The sequence below is a fragment of the Crinia signifera genome, chromosome 2, assembly GCF_055691185.1.
Source record: "Crinia signifera chromosome 2, ASM5569118v1, whole genome shotgun sequence".
NCBI lineage: Eukaryota > Metazoa > Chordata > Amphibia > Anura > Myobatrachidae > Crinia > Crinia signifera.
The window spans coordinates 61,576,416-61,598,596 of record NC_139218.1 but is presented as its reverse complement, the minus strand read 5'-3'; the positions used below and the strand labels follow the sequence as shown (position 1 = coordinate 61,598,596).

The following is a 22,181-nucleotide window of genomic DNA, read 5'->3' as shown; positions in this document are numbered from 1 at the left end:
GAATAGAACTTCAAAAGGGAAAAGCAGCGTGAGTAGAGTACAGGTGTCCTCTGGTCCATAGAACCCACATTTACATTGTTATTGGAGCCTGACGAAAACAAGAAATTGTTGAAACGTTGCTTCACCTGTTCACCTTTTAAAAAGTATACTTGTTCAGTAAAGTTGGAGTGCTGCATTTTTTTGATGATTGTATTTGCGCCTGGAGCGGCATGCGGGCACCCGCTGGGAAATCTTGCTAAAGTGTCAGTGCCAGATCAACATGTTCTATATTTTATATATATATATATATATATATATATATATATATATATTTATTTATTTATTAAAAGTTCTTAAAAGTTCATAAAACTTCAGGTAACAATAACTGATATTATTTTGATTTCACCATAATAAAATACCACTTAGAAACTTACTTCTCAATATAAAATGATCTATCTATCTATCTATCTATCTATCTATCTATCTATCTATCTAAGCCGTCCCTAACTAATTTGATGCCCTAGGCAAAATTTTGACTGGTGCCCCCTAGCACCGTCGCTAAAGATGAATCTTATCAATGCTGCGATGCATACACATGGCATATGCATAGCGGCAAGCTGCATTGAACACAGTGCTGCAATTAGTCATAGTCAGCTTTCACTCCATAGAAGTCTATGGCTTACACATGTGTACGCACGTGTGCATCATAGACATGGGCACATTAGTTTTGCCATAGGGAGGTGATAGTGAGACACAGGGCGCTAGGAAAGGGAAAGTGAGATGCAAGGTGGTAGGGAGGGGATAGTGAGATGCAGGGCGCTAGGGAAGGGATAGTGAGACGAAGGGCAGTAAGGAGGGGATTGTGAGATGCAGGGCGCTAGGGAGGGGTTAGTGATATGTAGGGCACTACGGAGGGGATAGAGAGATGCAGGGCACTACGGAGGGGATAGAGAGATGCAGGGAGCTAGGGAGGGGATAGAGAAGAGCAAGGCGCTAGGGAGGGAATCGAGAGACACAGAGAGCTAGGGAGGAGATATAGAAATGCAGGGCACTAGGGAGGGGATAGAGACGCAGAGCACTAGGGAGGGGTTAGTGATATGTAGGTCGCTACAGAGGGGATATAGAGATGCAGGGAGCTAGGGAGGGGATAGAGCAGAGCAAGGCGCTAGGGAGGGGATAGAGAGACGCAGAGAGCTAGGGAGGAGATATAGAAATGCAGGGCACTAGGGAGGGGATAGAGAGACGCAGAGAGGTAGGGAGGGGATAGAGAGACACAGGGCACTAAGGAAGGGGGTGGTGAGATGCAGGGTGCTAGGAAGGGGGTGGTAAGATGCAAGGTGCTAGGGAGGGGATAGAGAGACGCAGGGCGCAAGGGAGGGGATAGAGAGATGCAGAGAGGTAGGGAGGGGATAGAGAGACACAGGGCACTAAGGAAGGGGGTGGTGAGATGCAGGGTGCTAGGAAGGGGATAGAGAGACACAGGGCGCTAGGAAGGGGATGGTAAGATGCAGGGTGCTAGGGAGGGGATAGAGAGATGCAGGACACTAGGGAGGGGATAGAGAGATGCAGGGCACTAGGGAGGGGATAGAGAGATGCAGGGAGCTAGGGAGGGGATAGCGAGATGCAGAAGAAGGGACTTAGATCCTTGTACAACCTATACCTGCAACATTTGTGTTGCTGACAGAAGTTCCCTCACAACCAGAAATCACTGCATCCCTCCTGTTCCTGCTCAGCCAGCCCAGGTGGTTTGTGATGTCCCACCACCATGAGCAAAGAAATGATGATAGGGGGAAGGACCGATGTCGGTGGTTGGAGGGAAGTGCTGTACTGTGCTTCCATTAATTGCTCATTTCTTCCTGTGGTGCAGGTGCTGCCATTGTGCAGACCTGACATAGAAGCATTTCACAGGTGGGATCACTGGCATGCTGTGGTCTGTAATACCCTCATGGTGGCCCTGGGTGCAGGGGAGCATCCGGCACTGACACACACACACTGACACTTACACACTTGCAAATACACTGACACAAAAATACACACACATACACTGACACACCTTACCTTCCACTTCCTGACCATGTTATTTGTTCGTCGAGAGGCTTGCCACCTAGCAACAGCTGGTGGGTTAGGCTGGCAAGCCTCCCGACTGCGCAGGAAAGGAAAAGAGTGAAAACATTTTCACTCTCCTTTCCCCAGACCTAGGGAGCGGGTTCCGTGCTCGTGCGCGCGCACACTGGTCACGTGCACATGCGCGCGCTCCCCTGAGCCCTGGATCCCGCCCCCTAGCTTTAGTTTTTTTCTACAGCGCTGACAGGATGGAGGACTCACTGTCTGTCTCTGCAACAGACACACTTTACCAGTCCCCTCGGACTGATTACAGCTAAGTCTGTGATTAGTTAAAAACACACAGCTGTAGAGGCTAAATGAAGGAATAGCTGGGTATACAAAAGAGATGATCATAATAGACCAGTCCTCTGACGAAGTCCACATGACGAAATGCCTAGGGGTGTGGCCAAGTTTTTGACCAGCAGACGTTCAGGGACCCTTCTGCTTCCTCCTGGAGACACTACTTTCCTGAACTACAGATTGTTTACCCCTTTTGGAAGCGATATATTGCTAAAAAGGCTGCTTTAAAGTGACACTCTCCAATAAGTGGATTATCCCTGTATACAATATTGGGTGCATCCCCTGGCAATTCTGGAGCCCATTTTATGTTAAAAAGGTTCTTCATATAGAACGTAACACCTTTAGCAACTGCTCGATCTCATCGGTCCTATAAAAAAAATTGTACCTGCAACTTCTAAGACCATTCGTACAACGTATGATCCAGATCACCCCTGAGGAAGTCCCAAGGGACAAAACGCGTAGGGTTACATCTGTGAAATCCTCATTGTAAACATCAGTTGATGTTGGATCATCATATTATTTGTTCAATTGTCTTCTGGATTGTAAAATCGTCATTTGAACTGAAAATCTATGTATCAATGTGTTGACTAAAAACTACCTTTTAAAAGTTTGTGCAAATTCTGAGGTGAAAAAATACCTTAGGGCGCACATCTATCCATTCTTATATATATATATATATATATATATATATATATATATATATATATAGAAAAACTTGTATATCATAATTGGACTGATTTGCAGAAAAATAATTCATGGTGGGACACTCAAATATTCACCCATCCAAAGAGGTTTCCAATAGCAGTCGACGAGCCCGTTTCGGCTTTCATGCCTTCATCCTGGACTGACTCATTCAAAGTGAGCAGATCAGCCCAGTATATAGCTGTCAGACTGCCATTCAAATCCCCCACACCTGTGATGGTTTAACTGTGTGACCAATGCGTGCGCCCCTGCACTTAAACAATTGCAATCCCGGATGTCCATATATGGGCTTTATACGTCGTGACGTCAGTGCGTCGCGGCGTTGTCATGGGGACACCTACGAGGCGTCTCAACTCATTGCCAGGGCTTCACACTGAGGACGTTCAGCGCGATGACATCATCGCGCTCACCTCCGTCTCTCAGTGTCCAAGGCACAGGACTCGCGTCGCTGCGTTACCTTGGTAACATGCGGCGCCACCGTAGCAGGCGCACGCGCCCACACATCTCACATTAGGAGCGTCTTGTTGCCTAGGGGATCGAGGGACACGCTCACAGTATTACAGTGCCTAATGCTCCCTATAAGGCTTATGGTAGCTCGTTGTGCAAGGTAGGCAGTGTTTGAACTAGGACTGATCACATTGTTTACTGCAGACCTGCGCATCACACCGGTCTCACAATTAATTACAAAAAAATATATAAGACATACAAAAGTGGTCAGGAATTGCGCTAGATATGGTTTTCCAACCAGCTGCACCTCTGGAGCGACTCTCCTGTTAGTGAGAGACAAAAGTAGAATGCACAAAAGGGGGGGTGTCCAGAGTGCGCTCAAGTGATACCACTTAGCCACAGAGCTAGACTAAAAGTCCAAATGAATGTGATCCTGGGGTCACTTGTATTCAAACGAAATGTTCATGAACTTCATAAATGAAACCGGAGACCTCGAGTGTAAAAACCAATTCTTTTATTGGAAGCCCAACGCGTTTCGTCTACACGACTTCATCAGGGGCAAGGCAAGGCCTAATACAGGCCTGGAAATCCGGAGAGTAATGGCAGTATTGGACAATTTTTCTTTTTATACGTATAACCAGTTAAAATCCAAATGAGTAGAAACGAAAGATAATGATAACCAAGGATGACAATCCAAGACCAGGTATTTCACAAGACACTTCCTTCAAAGGTCAATATAGAAAAAGCTGTATATAGCCCAGTGTATCAGATCCAGAGATTAAGGAAAAAACCTACAGGTTTGGAGGTGGGACTTTCCGTTCTCTCAATCAATTAAAAACAGTAGTAAAATCCGCAATAGAGCAGTGTAGATGCTTACTCCACCCTAGCTACAGTGGAGTAAGCATCTACACTGCTCTATTGCGGATTTTACTACTGTTTTTAATTGATTGAGAGAACGGAAAGTCCCACCTCCAAACCTGTAGGTTTTTTCCTTAATCTCTGGATCTGATACACTGGGCTATATACAGCTTTTTCTATATTGACCTTTGAAGGAAGTGTCTTGTGAAATACCTGGTCTTGGATTGTCATCCTTGGTTATCATTATCTTTCGTTTCTACTCATTTGGATTTTAACTGGTTATACGTATAAAAAGAAAAATTGTCCAATACTGCCATTACTCTCCGGATTTCCAGGCCTGTATTAGGCCTTGCCTTGCCCCTGATGAAGTCGTGTAGACGAAACGCGTTGGGCTTCCAATAAAAGAATTGGTTTTTACACTCGAGGTCTCCGGTTTCATTTATGAAGTTCATGAACATTTCGTTTGAATACAAGTGACCCCAGGATCACATTCATTTGGACTTTTAGTCTAGCTCTGTGGCTAAGTGGTATCACTTGAGCGCACTCTGGACACCCCCCCTTTTGTACAAAAAAATATATAATTACAAAAAATTGATGTTCCAAAGCAAAACACAAAAACTTATACATACACACATAAAGAATATTATAATAAACCACTGTAATCCCCCCATAGATAATCATATGCAGCTCCCTACAACCTATTCATAAATTTTGATTCACTCAATAGAAGGTAATTAGAGAAAAACAGACATAGGGAACTCCTCATTGAGTCCACAAGGTGATAGCGAATTTAGCTTCTTAATCCATTGGCATTCTCTTTGTAACAAGATCTCATGCCTATCACCACCTCTCCGCAGTGGTGGGATGTGGTCGACAGGCATGAAAGAAAAATCTTTTATTGAATGTCCACTCTCAAAAAAATGTTTCGCCACCGGAGGGGTATTGGCATCTACACAATTCAAGGCCTTTTTAATGGATGATCTATGCATTCCAATTCTATAGGTGAAAGAAAGAAAGTAGTTTGCGAGACCGTCTAGTACACACGGACATTACAGGGAGAGGAGCCATTAAAGCCCATACATTCATCCCTACAGGCAGAAATGGGTGTTATAAATGCCCGAACTGTGTAACATGTGGATATATGCAAACTGGGCCTAGTTTTAATCATCCGTTTTCTGGCAGGAAATACAACATTAACTTTAGATTGACATGTACCAGCAGTTATGTAATATATGTCATTTCCTGTCCATGTTCGCTACAATATGTCGGGAAAACAGAACGGCAATTTCGCGAACGAATGGCCATGCATAGGTCCTCAATAAAATCCGCCCTTATAAAAGGCACCAGTGAACAGCCTGTGGCCAGGCACTTTGCCGCAGCCGGCCACAATGTCTCGACCATCAGACACCGCATAATCGACCACGTCCCACCCTCCAATAGGGGTGGGGACAGAAGAAAAAAATTGCTACAAAAAGAGAGTGCCTGGATACATAGGTTGGGCACCCTGGCACCCAGGGGCCTGAACGAGTATTTAGGACTCAGTTGTTTCTTATGAAGAAAGTTTATTCATAAAACAGCACACACTGGCAGTCAGGTATCTACCTCAGTGGAATACGCCACAGTATACTTATGCCCCAATACACCCACCTCTCTTAACTCAGGAGAAAATTGTGGATAAGTTTAGTAGACTCACGAGAGAATCTACCTATATACCATAAGTCGAGGGTCACAAGTAAGGGATGTTTGGGATCACGTGACTAGATTAGCTATAAACTATTACAACCAACACAGCTAACCAGCCAATGAGGAGTGATCTTATTTAGGGCCTTTAGGAAACTGAGGCCAACTCTTGGGAGATATATTTTAGGGGGAAACATCAGGGGTATTTTTATACATAAAAATTTTTTTTTTACACTAAGTATCACTGTATATCACAATGTAACGAGATCTACAGAAACAGCGAGTGAACAAATAGCGACACGTTTTTTTATGTTTGAGTACTTTTGCACAACATGGACGCTGGTCGTCCTCTTAACAGTTATTGTATGTAGTTTTGTATATGCACAATTATTTGTCATTGCAGATTCTGTAATCACGTTACCCTGCACTGTTGTTTACACAGGTTGCCAGGGAAATCGTGCGTAGCGTTGTGACGTCACTTCCGGGTGACTGAGGCTGACGCCGGGGAGGCGGAAGTTGGAGGTCCAGCGGCTCCTGCACGGTCCTGAGCGCCCATAAATATGGTGAGTGTACACTGTTATAATTGTTCTTGATAAAAGCGCTACACGCGCTGAAACGTTGCACACTGCTACTGCCGTTTGTGTGATTATTTATGTCCGAGTGCCGCCATCACCGTATATGCATATTCGTGACCGCTGCAGACCGCAGGGAGCCACAAGGGAAGGCACCGGTTTAAGCATACGTCTATCGTGAGTGCCGGGGACCATCCTGAAACACTATATATATATACATATACAATCAAGCAGCGAGCAAGCAGCGGTAATCCACGACTTTAAAGTTGCAAAAAGTGTTTCGGGGAGGTACCCCCGTTTTCAAAGATCACAGTGCAACAAATACAAACAAACGTGTGGTTTAAATACCAAAATGTAAATGACTACTCATAGCGTCTCTGCTAGGTTGCGAGGTGTGTACAGGATGACAGAATCTGAGATCAGCGACCAAACAGGCTGCAGTGGCATTCAACTAATGAAGGGTAGCATTTTTAGCTACATGGAGGATGAGGCGGAAAAACTGCTATTTAAAGATAACATGACAGAGATGGGAGGCCATTTAAGCCCAGAGGATGTCTATAAACATCTATACAAACTGAAGTGCAGAGAAGTGGACTACTTAATGCACGGGATATCCCTCTCGGATTACTACCGAGATAAAATGATACCAAGGGAATTCCGTGTAAAAGATATGCCAACCATCGGCCGTTATAGCCCTGACTTCTGTCGCAAATGGACGAGTATCCTCAATAAGTGCAGCCTGAACCTTATCCTCTTAGTGATCGAGGAAACAGGCAAGGAATTAAGTAAAACAAAAGAGGATGTCCAAAAATATGAACGTCAGAACATACATATCCTAAATGAAGACACCACACAGGAATGGCTCCCAAAATTACATACAGTATATATAATCTCTCACAGAGACATTTGACAGAGACAGAAGGCCTTTCATTTGTACCTACAGTAGGGTTTAATGAGCTGGACTGGAAGGTTGATCTACACAGGCTCTCAAGAAAATTACACCTGAGAGAATTCTATCAGGACAAGCCTCCAACAGGCATCATTGAGCAGCATCAAGAGTTTATTAATCAATGTCACCAGTCAAACTTTGATCCCGTCTTGCAGAACCCTGGGATTAAGACCTTCACGAGGCTTCTGGACGAGTCAGTGGACAAATATACCAAAGCAAACAAAGTACAGCATTACAACTTAACAAGATCGGAAATGGCAGCACTAAAAGCCCTCACAGAATATAAAGACATCTTAATCCCCCCCCCCTCCCGATAAGGGGGGCAGTATTGTCATTATGGATATAGAGTACTACCACTAAAAGAAGTGGACACACTATTAAAAGAAGCCTGCGATGTCAAATTAATCTCTGAGAAACTGAAAATAGCCCTAACCCAGGATCACCCTATGACACCTATTTTTTACACAGTCCCAAAGGTCCACAAAATCAAACACGACCTCCAGGAAGGCCGATAATATCGGCCAATAAATCATTATTGCAACCCATTTCGCAGTTCCTGGACAGCATTCTTCAACCACTGGTCATGAAACAGAACACATTTATCAAAGACACCACCAGCTTCCTCCAAAAAATAAACCAACTAGGACCCCTACCAACAGGGACTATTATTTGTGTGTTAGACATATGCAGTTTATACACTAATATACCTCACCTGGCCGGATTACAAGCAATGCGTCTTCTGACTGATGATTTCCCACACACAGACGCTTCTGATCACAGAAGGTCAAGGGCCAGATTCTCTAAGCTTCAAAAGTGATACATTGGAGAGTGATAAACAGCCAGCCAATCAGCTCCTGTCTAACATTTTTCAAACACAGTCTGTGACATGGCAGGTAGGAGCTGATTGGCTGGCTGTTTATCACTATCTATTTTATCACTTTTGAAGCTTAGAGAATCTGGCCCCAAGTCTGTTAAAAAAAACATCAGTTGGAAAGCGATATATATATATATATATATATATATATATATATATATATGCTCGGAGAATACGATGTTCTGACTGCACATTGGATTACCGGTCATACTAATTTGTTGGTTTTACCCACCTTGGGTCCTTACCATATGAAATACTAGTAACATACTGATACCCAATACCCCTGAAGAAGTCCCGTATGGGATGAAACGCGTAGGGTGATTTCAGGAAAATAGGCTCTAAGCGGTATCAAGCACAGGACCATTTAATGTGAAAACCTTGTATGAAATACCATTGGTTTTTTATTGCCATATGAAATAAATTTTATATATTTTATACTGATGTGTGATTACTCTTGGTGAAACTTCTATCAGCACACTTCTATACCCTTTCTTTTTCATATATGGACAGCATACCTCCATATGAATATAGCGTGGAGGATCCGTTCCAGGTATTAGAGCAGCAGCAGAGAAACTGATATTATCAGGGTTGGGCTGATTAGCAGCAACTGTGCTCTCCTAATACAATGGTTTCCAGGGCAGAGGGTCATTGCTCTTGATGGCGGAATAGCTGCCCAAGTGATAGGCCAGGGTGTGGACTACCGTAGGGACCACTGGAATTTTCTGGAGAGTTTGCACTATGCTGTGACACCTGAATGCTGCAATGCTGTAACCATACTTGCTTATGCTGTGTGCCTGGATCACCATGGAGGCACTGGAATAATTATTTTTCCTCAAAAATGTGTATGCACTTGGAAAACCCAATTTAAATTTCCTGCTTTTGAAAGCATAGCCAATATCTCACGGGAAAATGCGTTAAATTTGATAAACAGATTTTTATTGCAACTTACAATCATAACAACAAGTATGTATTATTTATTATTTTAAGTCCAGTAACAGCTAAGCCGTAAGTTACAGCTCTCTACAGCTTTTATTACACAGGCAGGGTTGCTACGGCAACAGGTGCCATGGTTCCTTAGCACCACTGAGCACAGTTGACCGATGTACCCAGGAGGATGTGGGTAATTAAAGACCAAAGGAAAGTGCACAACGAACCACACAACTCATAACCTATGAAAACTATTAACGTCTCAGATAAAAAAAAGATTGGCGATTTTGAAATCAATATACACAGCTGACATTTGATATAGTAATTCACCTTACCTATTAATATAATCTCAGTGAAAACACAGAGCACTATTCATATTGCCATGAACAAAAGGAGTACTCTTAATCTGTTAATATTTTACTGAACTAGGGGGTAAAGTTACTCTGCATTGCTTTTCCATGCCCGGAACATCTTCTGCATTTACACCCACTGGATTTGAAGGAACGATAATATTAAATACAAAACACATGGTTTTGTATTTTTTTATTTTTTTTTATTTTGAGGCATCAAATTCCAGTTGCACACTGAAGGTAAACAGAACATGGCAGTCATTGTATAATTAAAGTTACATTAATTCTGTGCAGGGTAAATACTGGCTGCTTTATTTTTACACTGCAATATAGATCACACTTTGAAGTAAAACCCCACCCAAATCTAATTCTCTCTGCACATGTTACATCTGCCCCACCTGCAGTGCACATGGTTTTGTCCATCTAAGAAGGATTTTGTCAGAAAGAGTGAACTAGAATAAGGCCCCAAGTTTCAGTAGAACTCCAATTGCACTTTTTTGCACACTCCCACGGATCTTTAGCTGCATCTTCTGATCTTCCTTGCTGCAGGGAAGATCAGAAGATGCAGTTAAAGATCTGTGGGACTCGGGTGCTCGGACGTTGGGGTGCAAGGGTGCATTGAGGCGATTGGGTATTTCAGAGTTGGGCTGCTCGGGTGTGCTTGGGCATTTGGGTGCGTTCGGGCGGTCACATGTTTGGGGACGGTCGAGTGCTCGGCTATTCAAGTGCTCGGGGGGTTGGGTATTTGGTGTTTGGGGCACTCGGGTGTATTCTGGTGCGTTTGGGTGTTTGCCTCTTCTTGCGCTAAGGTATTCGGGGGCGTTCGTTTACTCAGGTGCTCAGGCTCGCTCGGGCGGCCGGGTATTTGGGAGTTCAGGTGCTTGGGCATATTCAGGCACTCAGACGTGTTCTGTTGTCATGTATTTGGGAGTTGGGGTGCTCGGGCGTGTTCTGGTGCTTGAGTGAGGGCGATCTGGTGCGCTCATGAATTAGGGCACTCGGCACTTTTGGACGCTCAAGTGTTCGGTATTTGTGCTCCAAGGCGAACAGAGGCATTGGTGGTAAGCAGTCGAAGGGGTGAGCAACATGTGTGTGTGGAAGAGCAACAATAGCGCACACCTATATATCAGCGGCATGCATGGAAATCTCCTGAGGGAGCCTGCGCCGGCAGCACAGCTCAGCCCGGTTGAAGTTCTTCTGAAACCAACATAAATCTTTACTTTGCATTAAAACTTTTATCCAGGACTGACGGGGAGTTTAAGGGAAATTTTAAGACAAATCTTATCTTTTACACATCTTTCTAGTGTGTGGGCACCCTAAGAATCACAAATGTACGCAACCATATCCTGCAGGTATCCTGGTGATAGATCAGTATAAGGTAGCCAATAGGCCAACATGCAAAAGGTCGGCAGGTAAAAGTTAGACAATGCTAAAGGTCGATAGGTTCATAAAGAGCAACACGACAGTTTTTCAACGTATTCATCATTTACCATCCACAAGGATTTTATTGGGAATAGTAACCTCGTCGAAGTGAGGAGGATACACGTTTCCACAAATTTGGCAGGAATATGAGGAAACATACAAAATGACACAAAAAAACCCTGTGTTGACAATTTTTATGTCAACTTTTTGTACCTGTCGACCATTAATACTGTCTAGTTTTTAGCCTAATGCAGCTGGTTCTATAAAAGCACTCCACGGGACTATCTTATAATAATTTTACTGTTTATTATTTATGAAAAGAAGATTACATGGGAGGAACAGTAGGGTACTGAGCTAATATACAGCGCAGCCATCTATAACTGGCCGCGTGTTAATTTTCCCTGTGAAAAAAAACCACCTGCTTTCTCCGGCTTTCAAACGTGCTAGCATAGCGTTGTAACCAGCTGTGCCTCTGTTCCAGGTTGCAAACTTGATACATTCAGCATGCAGATTTTATAAAAAAACTATGTTACAATGACAAGTAAAATCAAGGTGAAATCAAGATGAAATCTAGATTTCAGTAGATAAAATAAAGGCCATTCATACGTGCTAAATTACGTCATCATAGCCTGTAGCCACTAATAGGGGCATTGTAAAGCGTCATCCAACCCAAGTCCTGGAGAGCAGCATTCCAGATGCAACACAAGCTTCAGCACTGCATGCAGTATCAGGCGTCATCCCGGGAATAATCTGGTCAGAGCACAGGGCCGCCGAGAGGTATGCTGGGCCCGGATAAAATTATTAGGCCACGCCCCCAAAATGTTTGGGGTTGAAAAAAAAAAACACTTTAAAGTCGAGGGGGGTGGGTGGGGTGGGGGGTTATGGTGTTGTTATTTTCCTCCACAACAGCAGCAGCAATGTCAGCAGCAGCACATACCTACAGCATGTCAGTGAGACGCTCATGCTGAGCCTGCTGTCAGCACAGCACATGCTGTAGGTGTGTGCTGCTGCTGCTGCCCGGAAGGGACAGAGGGGGAAGGGGGAAGGGGGGGTCGGAGCACAGGGCCCAGGTAATTAGTACCCACTCCCCCCCCCCCCCCTCTCTCGACGGGCCTGTCAGAGCATCATTATGAAAGGGGTCTGAACCGTACTGGAACCATGTTCCAAATCCTGGGTCAGACCCAGGGCTTTGGTGTAAAAGGAGTATTGGGTATCTCTATGGATTACTGTACAACACTCATATTTTAACAAAATTTGTAACATTATACTTGTTAAATGTATATTACTTTTAGATTTTCATAAGACACACGTATGTTATTGCTGCAATAAGCAAATTATATACTGCTAATTTTCTTCATTTTGTGGTAGCCCAAAATGTTTTCCCTGAGGCCCTTGCAACTACTTGTGAGTACACCTCTACATCACCTTTGGTTCCAACAGGAAAGCTTAGGACACTTTCTGCAGAACTGTTCAGCGAGGCTAAAGTTTTATCATGTTATGTGGCGCGATGAAACTAACAAGCTGTGAGAAAACAGGGAATCTTATGCATCCCTGGCAGTGATGTTGGGAAGATTCAGTCACAGTTTTCCTGCCAATACCCTGAAGCATGAAATCTATTTAATTCTGGGCCTTTACTCTGAAACTTTGTGGCACTGTGACCTGCCCAGCTTTCTGACCCCGAGCTGACCTTAACACTTTACTGACAACATTATGTGCCTAATTAGTGAGGCTTCATGTCTTGGATTGACAGCAGTGTGTGAAACTGACAAGTCACTGGAATTTATAGATCTTATAGAGAGAATCTGAATGGCTCTCCAATGAATGGACAGATTTTTTTGCAAAAAGAGCAGTCGATCATTTCAGTGCACAATGCTCAGAACACACTGGACGACATTTTAAACAATTTCGCAGATAACGACCATTCGTTACGACCAAGGGGGGTATTCAATCCCCCGCAGCTATTCCCAATGGGGGAAATAGTGGCGGGACCCTATTCAATGCTGTCTTTCTCGACCGCATTGAACAGGGATCTTGGCAGAACGGGCCCGACTTTAGATGGAGTCGGGCCCGTTCTGCCGAGAATGGCCGTGGATTGTCGAGCTCCCGGCCACAGCTCGACGATCCACAGGCGTATCTTGCGGCCACACCCCCTTTCCGGTGTTCGGCAGGCTAGACATTGAATCCCGTCTGCCGATTTCTCGTCGAGCCGGCCAAGAAAGGGACAGGGTCACGGCTGTCAGGCCAGCATGACAGTCGTGACCCGGGATTGAATATCCCCCTAATTCTTAAAATTGTTCCTTGCTATAGCTAGCGATGAACACTCCTGTGTGTTAGGCAGCTCAGTCTGCGGATATTGGAACAACAGCTACTGTATACTCCTCCTTTGCGTGTCGTTTTGTGTGTACCCAGCATTACTTATTTATTGATATAAGATATGTAGAACATTTATGGTATATGATTTTTTTACCTGTAAAAGACAATTTAGTGAGTATCAAATATGTTAACACTATTAATCTAATCTATCTGGTCACAGATTATTTATCATCTGAAATAACTACTGTATTAGGGAAATATGCAAACCAAATTTACAGATCCTGTGGAATCCCCAAATGCTGTAGAACTACAAGTTTCAGAATCCCTGACAAGAATGGTAAATCTGTATCTCGCACAACAGTCTGCGGCAGTGGCGTAACTTGTTAGTGGTTCCAACCACTGCAAAAAGATCATTTGGGCCCCTTTCCTCCACTCCAAACCAAGTTCACAATATGCCATACAGCACCGGGTCACAGCTGTGGGCACTTTGTCCTCAGGGTCCCGGTGCAATGCACCTGCTGCACCATTGGTAGTTTTGCCTCTGGCCTGTAGGCAACTGTTCCTTGAATCTGTTTTAGAGATCTGTAATACCCCTTTTACACCGTGGACCCGGGTCAGCGTGGGTATAAAAGGGGTAGCTGAAGAAAAACCGGGTGTGGGTCAGTGTAAATGGGTATGCCGGATCATCCGACCGGCTCCTGTTTACAGCAATGGGAGAGCCCAACCTCCAGACCTCAGCATCCTGTGGTCAGTATGGAAGTTGGGCAGGGGGTGGGCAGGGGATGGGGGCGCACACAGCCTCCGCTGCTTTCTGCTGTACGTGCAGACAGCAGCGGAGGCAGGGAGGAGGTGAATGGAGTGTGCGGCATCTATTCACCACGCGGATGGGGGGGGGGGGTTAGCGGTGCACGGATGCTGGGGGCAGCCCAGCAGCTTACCTTGGTGCTGGGCTTGCCCCCAGCATGGCGATCGGTGGTCCCGGCGGGGTGAACGGTGGTCCCAGTGCTTGGAGATGATGTCATCTCCAAGCGCCGCCCCCGTTTACACTGTGGGTCAGCACAGCAGTGTAAATGGGAAAAATCCCAGATACAACCCGGATTGGAACCGTTTTCCAAATACGGGGTCGGATCTGGGATTGTGGTGTAAAAGGGGTATTGGAGAGCTTAATTTTCAAATAGAAGAATAGTTTCAATAGAACTGTCTGCGTGTAATAATGACAATGAAACAGCCAGCTAACACCCACCCTATTTGAATGCAATCACAATTCTATGAGAGTGTTGAAAGTGTCATAGGTGATGATGGGTCTTATGACATCTATGGCTACAGTGAAGTGATGACGCAGTATACTGAAAAGCTATCTGCATCACGGCTTGTCCACTGTCATCATGACAATGTCCAATTCATGCAAACACTTCTGAAAAGCAGCACAGCAATATGAACACGTTCCACATGCTTGATTGTCTCCCCCCCCCCCCCCCTCTCCCCTCTCCAAAGACAGCCTTTATTCCCAATAGATCATTTTACTTTGTGAAGCACATGATTAGTTCTTCATCCCTATCTCACAGCTTGCTGAAAATAACTATTTTGTTAGCGGGTCTTTCACTACATTTTCTCAGCCCCCTCCATCTGACACCAAACCACATTATGCGTGCAGCTATCATTTCCTCGCTCTTTCCTCCCTTCTCTAATTTAATTTAAAGGTGAACTAAAAACACACTCACTGTGTTCCGTTATGTATGAGATACCTATTCATCCATGTAAAATAAATAACAAATAGGTTATTTTATGCTGATTGAAATCAATTTTACAGTTCTAGACTCAACAGCCTGAGAGCTGTAATTATGAGTTATATGGAAGTGTGCAGTGCTGTTACTAATGTTCTCCTTCCTGCCAACATTCACAGTAGGGTGAATGTTACTTACTGTACTTCATTAATAGAATAGGCATACCTTTTTGAAAACAAACCGAAAAAAGGTATTGAGGAGGGCAATACTGTGTACTATCATTGTGCAATAGTATCACTGAATATTGCTTGAAAAAGAATCTTATTTTATTTTAATTTTTTTCATTTTAACACTGACTTTAGCAATAGGTGCAAAGTATCTGAAATATGGTTAAAGTATCTGAAATATGGTTAAAGTATCTGAAATATGGTTAAACTCAGGGTAATGTATCCATCAGACAGTCACTGTTATTTACAACAAACGAAACTTGTTCTTTCACGCCCCCTTGTGGACATGAAGTCATTTAGTTGAATAACCTTGTTAAATCTGCAAAATATTTAATTGTGCATTTTTAACAAACCTTTCTTTTATGAAAACATGTAATGCAAACTAATCTAGAAGTTTCATTGTGAACAATCACTGAAATGTTCTACAGATCCTGTCTTCATATTATCAGTTTGGGACTATCTATTTGTAATGTTAGCGGTTATGTGCCTGATTCAGACCTGATCACTGCTGTGCGAATTTACAGAGGCCTGCAATCAGTTATCTTCCGCCCAGGCAGAGGGGCAGATGTATTAAGCCTGGAGAAGAGATAAACTGGAGATAAAGTGAAAGGAGAACAAAAAGCCCCAGCCAATGAACTGTGTTTGAAAATGACAGTTGAGAGTTGATTGGCTGGTGCATTATCTCCTTCCATTTATCTCCAGTTTATCTCTTCTCCAGGCTTAATACATCTGCCCTACAGTGAGTTCCTGTCCCATGCAAGTTTGTGAGGGGTAGATTTATGAAGGGAGGAGAAGTGATAAAGTGCCTGGTACTTTATCACCGGCCAATCAGCTCCTGACTGTTAAGTTACAGGCTGGGTTTAAATAGGAGCTGATTGGCCAGTGATAAATTACCAGGCACTGTATCACTTCTCCTCCCTTATCACTGCTTCATAAATCTACCCCTCTATGACTTATGTGGGGTGCACACCAGGACGATATGGCCCAAAACGAGCCACTTTAGATACAATCTCGACCGATTGTATGTAAATCGGACATGTTTTGGGCCATTTCACTGCCCTTTTGATGCGATCCCGATCCGATGCGTGGACCCGCGGGTCATTAGGTCTTTTCTGAGATCCTACCTGCTGCAGGTAGGATCTCAGAAATAGAAGAAAATGAGAACAGCGCCTCTTTACTACAATGAAGTACACACAACCAAACAGTTTAAATGATTATTTATATAAAAAAATATGTATGCGGAATATGTATGCGCTATACTGTATAAGAAACTGTAAATAAATAAATACAAAATGTGATATGTTATACTGTATAAGCACTTAATTTCGCGAGTAGTAATTTTCGCGATAATGAAGGAATCTGCGTTTTCGCGAGTGGAAAATTTTGCGAATAACTACCGGTCGCATCCCCCATAGGTTTCTATGGGGGATGCGAAGCTGCCCGATGTATCAGCATCGGGCAGCCCGACATCGCACCCCTGGGCTATCGGCATTCTGATATGGCGATAGCCCATTGTAGCCTATGGCTGCACATCGCACTGCGAGCGGGGCAGTGTAGTCAGAGGGGTCGGCGGGGGTCAGCGCATAACCGCATGCGCTAACTCCCCGGCATCCGTGTTAGGGCTTTTTAGGGACGGGCTCCTATCGGAGCCCTGTCCCTGCACCCCCAGAATGATAAATTCCTGCGGTATCAGATGATACCGCAATGCGATGCCCGGTGTTGTCATCACGCCGGGATCGCTATAGAATGATAAATGCGCCCTTTAGGGAGGGAAATATTTCACGCGGCTTTAATTTTCGCGATTACGGAAGGCTCGCGAAAATCGCGAAAATTAAAGCCGCGCGAAAATAAGTGCTTTTACAGTATTGAAATTTACTGCTTGTCCTATATTTGAGTATTTCCAAACATATTTTCATCAGTAAAAATGATGGTTACTTCTTTTAGTTTGAGCAGAGTGAGTAAACTCCAATAACCTTTATATTGTAAATAAACTTCTAAAACTTGTCAGACTTACAATAGAAACAATCTTTGCTGCAATAAAACTGTTGACCCTATTAACAAACCAGTGCTAGAACGCTTGAATATTTTACATTTTACATCAGACAAGAACCAATTACTTTTACAGTTTTTATTTTGTACATAGAGTGCACTGACCCCTGTGCTGCCACCGATTATCACAGGCCTATCTCCCATGATGCCCCTGCTTTATCTTGCCCAATCATCTGTAATCAACATTCTGTGTTAAGTGTTTATTACATTTTTCTATTTTCTTGGCTTCCGTAAAAGTAGGCAGAGATTTGGTGGCTCCTCTCTCAACGCTGTTGTAGGTATGAAACTGCGCTGTGTTTCTGCAGTATTTATGGGGTTTTAAAATGACTGATTGTGATTATTAATTTTACAAGTTTTTTTGTAATGTGAGACCTATTTTGAGAGAACGGCTGAACATAAAAAGGTGGTTGAGGTATTAAAACAAAAATAGAACAGGGCAACGGTTCTAGTGTTACCACGTGGCAAAGTGCATATGTTAAGTCTTTCATAGGCGTGGCAAAGTGGCCATGTAAAGTCTATGAGATAAGCATATGTGAGAATTAAACATTTGCTCTACTGCTAGTAGTATCAAAATAAAGGTATTACCATGTGGATGTGTCAGTTGAAGAGATAAATTAGATTGGGGCAATGGTTCAGACTTTGCAAAGCGGCACCGTGCCTATGTTAGGTCTATGGAATGAGCAGGAAAGTTCCCATGTAAAGTCTTTTGGAGGAGCGGCAAAATTTCTAAGTAAAGTCTATGGAAGGAACAGCAAAATGTCCAAGTAAAGTCTATGGGAAGAGTGGCAAAGTTCCCCTGTCAAGTCTGTTGTAGGAGTGGCAAAGTTCCCAAGTAAAGTCTATGGGAGGAGTGTCAAAGTTCCTATGTAAAGTCTGTTGTAGGAGCGGCAAAGTTCCCAAGTAAAGTCTATGGGAGGAGTGAAAAAGTTCCCATGTAAAGTCTGTTGTAGGAGTGGCAAAGTTCCCCTGTCAAGTCTGTTGTAGGAGCGGCAAAGTTCCCAAGTAAATTCTATGAGAGGAGTGGCAAAGTTCCCATGTAAAGTCTGTTGTAGGAGCGGCAAAGTTCCCATGTAGTCTATGGGAGATGCATTTCTGAGCAATGTAAACATATGCTCTACCGCTAGAGGTAACAAAATAAAGGTCTTACCATGCAGATGTCCCATCGAAGAGAAAAATTAGATTGGGGCAACAGTTTGGGATGTGGGGAGAGCTTAAAGGTTGGTGCCATGCACACACCTTGCCACAACTTCTGCTGACTCCTCGTGGCATCACTTTTTACGATCAAATGGGCTGACTTTCTGATCATATTGTTCATTGCGATGACAATGAATATAAGTAAAGAACAGACACTTGTATTCTCACATGGTATGCTCTACATTACCCTATCTTGAGCAAGTTCATAGGGTTCTGTTGCAGCAAAGATCATTCATGACGATGCACCTGGATTACCTGCCGCAAATGGATAGACTCAAAATAATGTTTTTATTAAAGTCTTTAAATGAATACGAAACGTTTTCTGTTAATCAAATAAAGTTAAAATATTTTGGGTTCATGAGTTTATTCTTTTTTTTTTTTGTTTTGTTTTAATTTAACAGAGTAAATTTAGATGTAATTAGATTTTTGGGTACTTATGTAGTATCTGGGCGCCCGATTTTTGATTGTATGCCTTAAGTTAAGGCATACAATCAGATGCGATGCGATGCGATATCGCATCGCATACGACCATATCGCATGCAATGCGATGCGATGACCCGATTTTTCCATAGGATTCAATGTTAAAATGGACTGAGTCCATTTTAACATAGAATTCAATGGGAAAAAGGGGTCCTTTTCATACCCCTACTATCCAAGTGGGCATGGAGTTGGATATAAACCTGTGGCGAGCGTAGCGAGCCACCGAGCCCGAAGCGTGGCGAGCCCCGCGAGGGGACACAAAATACCGTCCGCTCGCCACGCTTCGGGCTGTGCACAGATGTCGGTGGCGACTCCCAGCTTGCAACGGGATCAAACGGAGGCTAGGGGCCCGGCAAAGGCTGCCAGCTGTGCTGAGGGATACAGTTTGAGATCCAGCGGGAGTCTTGCAGCTGTGTGTAGGAACCGACCTGGCTCCCAGGGGCCTCAGAGACTGTGAAGGGGATTGGACCTGGGTTTGATGCTACTCTACAAGTGTCCCTGGCCATCGGCAGCAAGTGAGGGCAGTTTCTGCGAGCAGCGTAGACGTGAGGAGGAGAAGGGTGGGAAAAGGGTTGGGGGAATGAAATGCTGAGTAAGGGGTGTGGGGAAGTGCATGCATGGGATATTCGTGTGCAGTGGGTGAAGGCCAGTATGCGTGCTGACACAGAGGGAAGAGGAGTGTGCACTGATGTGGGGGGCATGTCAGTAACACAGTGTTTTCTGGGGGCACAAGGAGGCACTGGGACTGAATGTTGGCATGTGTGATGGGGGCCAACGGGCATGGAGTGGTTTTTCTGGGGGGCGAGTTATAGATAGCAGGGGGCATGGTGTGGGTAACTGGGGTAGGGAGTGTGTGATGGGTAGCAGGGGGCATAGAGTGAGGTCGCTGAGTCAGGGGTGTGTTTGATGGGGATCAGGGGGCATACAGTGGGGTGGCTGAGGCAGGGGGTGTGTGATGGGCAGCAGTCAGCATGCAATGGGATACAATTACAAATTAAAACAGAAAACCTCTCTTATTCAGGGTAATATTCTTTCTGGCTGTGGAACTGGAGAAAAGTTTTAATTCCCAAAATCCCAATGGTTCCCTCACATTTACTACTAAATTATAAATAATTCCAGTTCCCGATAACAGTTTGCTTTACCATGATGATAAAGCACAAGATCAAACACCTAATGTAGCTGAAGTTGACCTAAAAGGGGAATGTTTTACTTTATGTCGCCCTTTCTCATGTTACATTGCAAAATATATATACCCGTGTGAAGCTGGGGCAAGTTTCTGGTTTAATCTATACTTGTAACTCTTACATGAATTAAGCTATGTAATACATGGTATTAGGAGCATTTGCACAGGGCACTTTTCTGATTTTCTTATGCCTTTCAGACTTGGAACATAGGCAAACTCATGTAAGGGGGGGGGGGCGCAATATAGTCACTACATGCAATATAGAGAGCAGATGGTAACTTCTGCACATGCCCAGTAGTCAGGGGTAGATTGGGATGGAAAACCAGCCTGGGGTGTTTCTCCTGGAGGTGGGGTCTGTTGAATGTGTGGAATTCCTCCTGATTCTGAGTTGGAGACATATGCAGCCATCTGCTGCTTCCCTGCGGGGCCAGCAGATTTTTCCTACCTAGGGGTTTATGTACAGAAGCGCAATAAGAGAAGGGGGCTTGTGTGCACCATGTTCCTGATGACATCCATATTGTGCAAGTGTGAATCACTACAAAATGACCAGGGTGACCATTTTCCCAGTGATAATTGCATCTCTGCAGGCAGTGCCAGGCCAACAGAGCAATAAATGTAAATTAAATGGGTGCAGGGTATGCTTGTGGAAAATACTAATGGCGGCATAGTGACTGACATAATCCCAACCCTTTCCCACGCCCAAACCCACCCCTGCCACAGCCTAACCCTCCGCCGCTGCAGCCTAACCCTCTCTTCCTAAAGCCTAACCATAAGCCACTTCTCATGCAGCCTAACCCACAGCTTAACCCTAACCTCTCTAATTCTGACATAAAATATTTGCTATATCTACAGAAAGGGTAAAATATGTTGGTGTATACAACAATGCATAAATGTCACTTGGGCAGCCGCCTCAACAAATATGACGCAAGTGACAGAATGCCTGCCTCATTAGATGTGTAGGCCACAAATACACTTTAATACTTAGACAAAACAAATAAAGTGTAGTTAAAACTAAATGTGTTATAAAGGTAAAAAGCAGCCACGACCTTTCTAACGTAATTGTGACTTGCCTGGAGGAGTAATGTTATTACGCTTTTATGTTAAACAACATGGCTAGTTTTAGCTTAATGTTCAAATGAATGACTTTGTTTTGGTTCTAATGCAGGCCACAGCAGTTAATAGTTGATCTACAGTATACTTACGGGAACATTTTGTGATAGCAGTAGCAGAATTCTTGATTTAATTCTGGAGTAGAATATATTAGCCACATGTTACGGGAGAAATTAATATGTAAGGCCAATTGCACAGTCAATACTGGCCGCCCTTATCGGGAAAGGTTAACAGTGCTAGCTAATGATTGGTCTGTTAAAAAAATTCATTCTACATGGCTGAGCCTGGTTGGATAAAACAACAGCAATAATAGTAGTTACATTCCAGAAAATTACAGGATCATTTTCCAACTATGGCCCCCACAGCCAGTCTACTGTAACTCAGCGTGAGGTGCGCAGTTGATGAAAGTTTCCCATTGGTGTTTGCCTGGCAGGCCTAAAGTGGTGACAGCCCCACTGTTTGCTTATTTGCTTCCTCTCCAAAAGCACTAACGGGGCCGATTTATTAAAATTATATTTACCAAAATGATGCGAAACAGTGTGTTTTCACATTTTTTTATTTATTTTAGTATAACCTATACGTATTAAAGGACTTTTGGAGCACTTTTAACGAAATTCTAGAGCAATCAGACTCTACTGCGCATGCACAGTGAAAATGGTGCTGTGGCGCCATTTCTCCTGCGATCTACACATCACTGCTGTTGGCAGCAGTGCAGCATGTTGGGGTCTGATTACTAGA

The 22,181-nt window shown here is 43.9% G+C and overlaps 1 protein-coding gene across 6 annotated transcripts in view; it reads right to left on the bottom strand.

Moving 5' to 3' along the window:
- RAP1GAP2 (RAP1 GTPase activating protein 2) overlaps positions 1–22,181 on the bottom strand; it is a 701,910-nt gene that overhangs the window by 248,782 nt on the left and 430,947 nt on the right. The gene's annotated exons all lie outside the window — the stretch shown is intronic.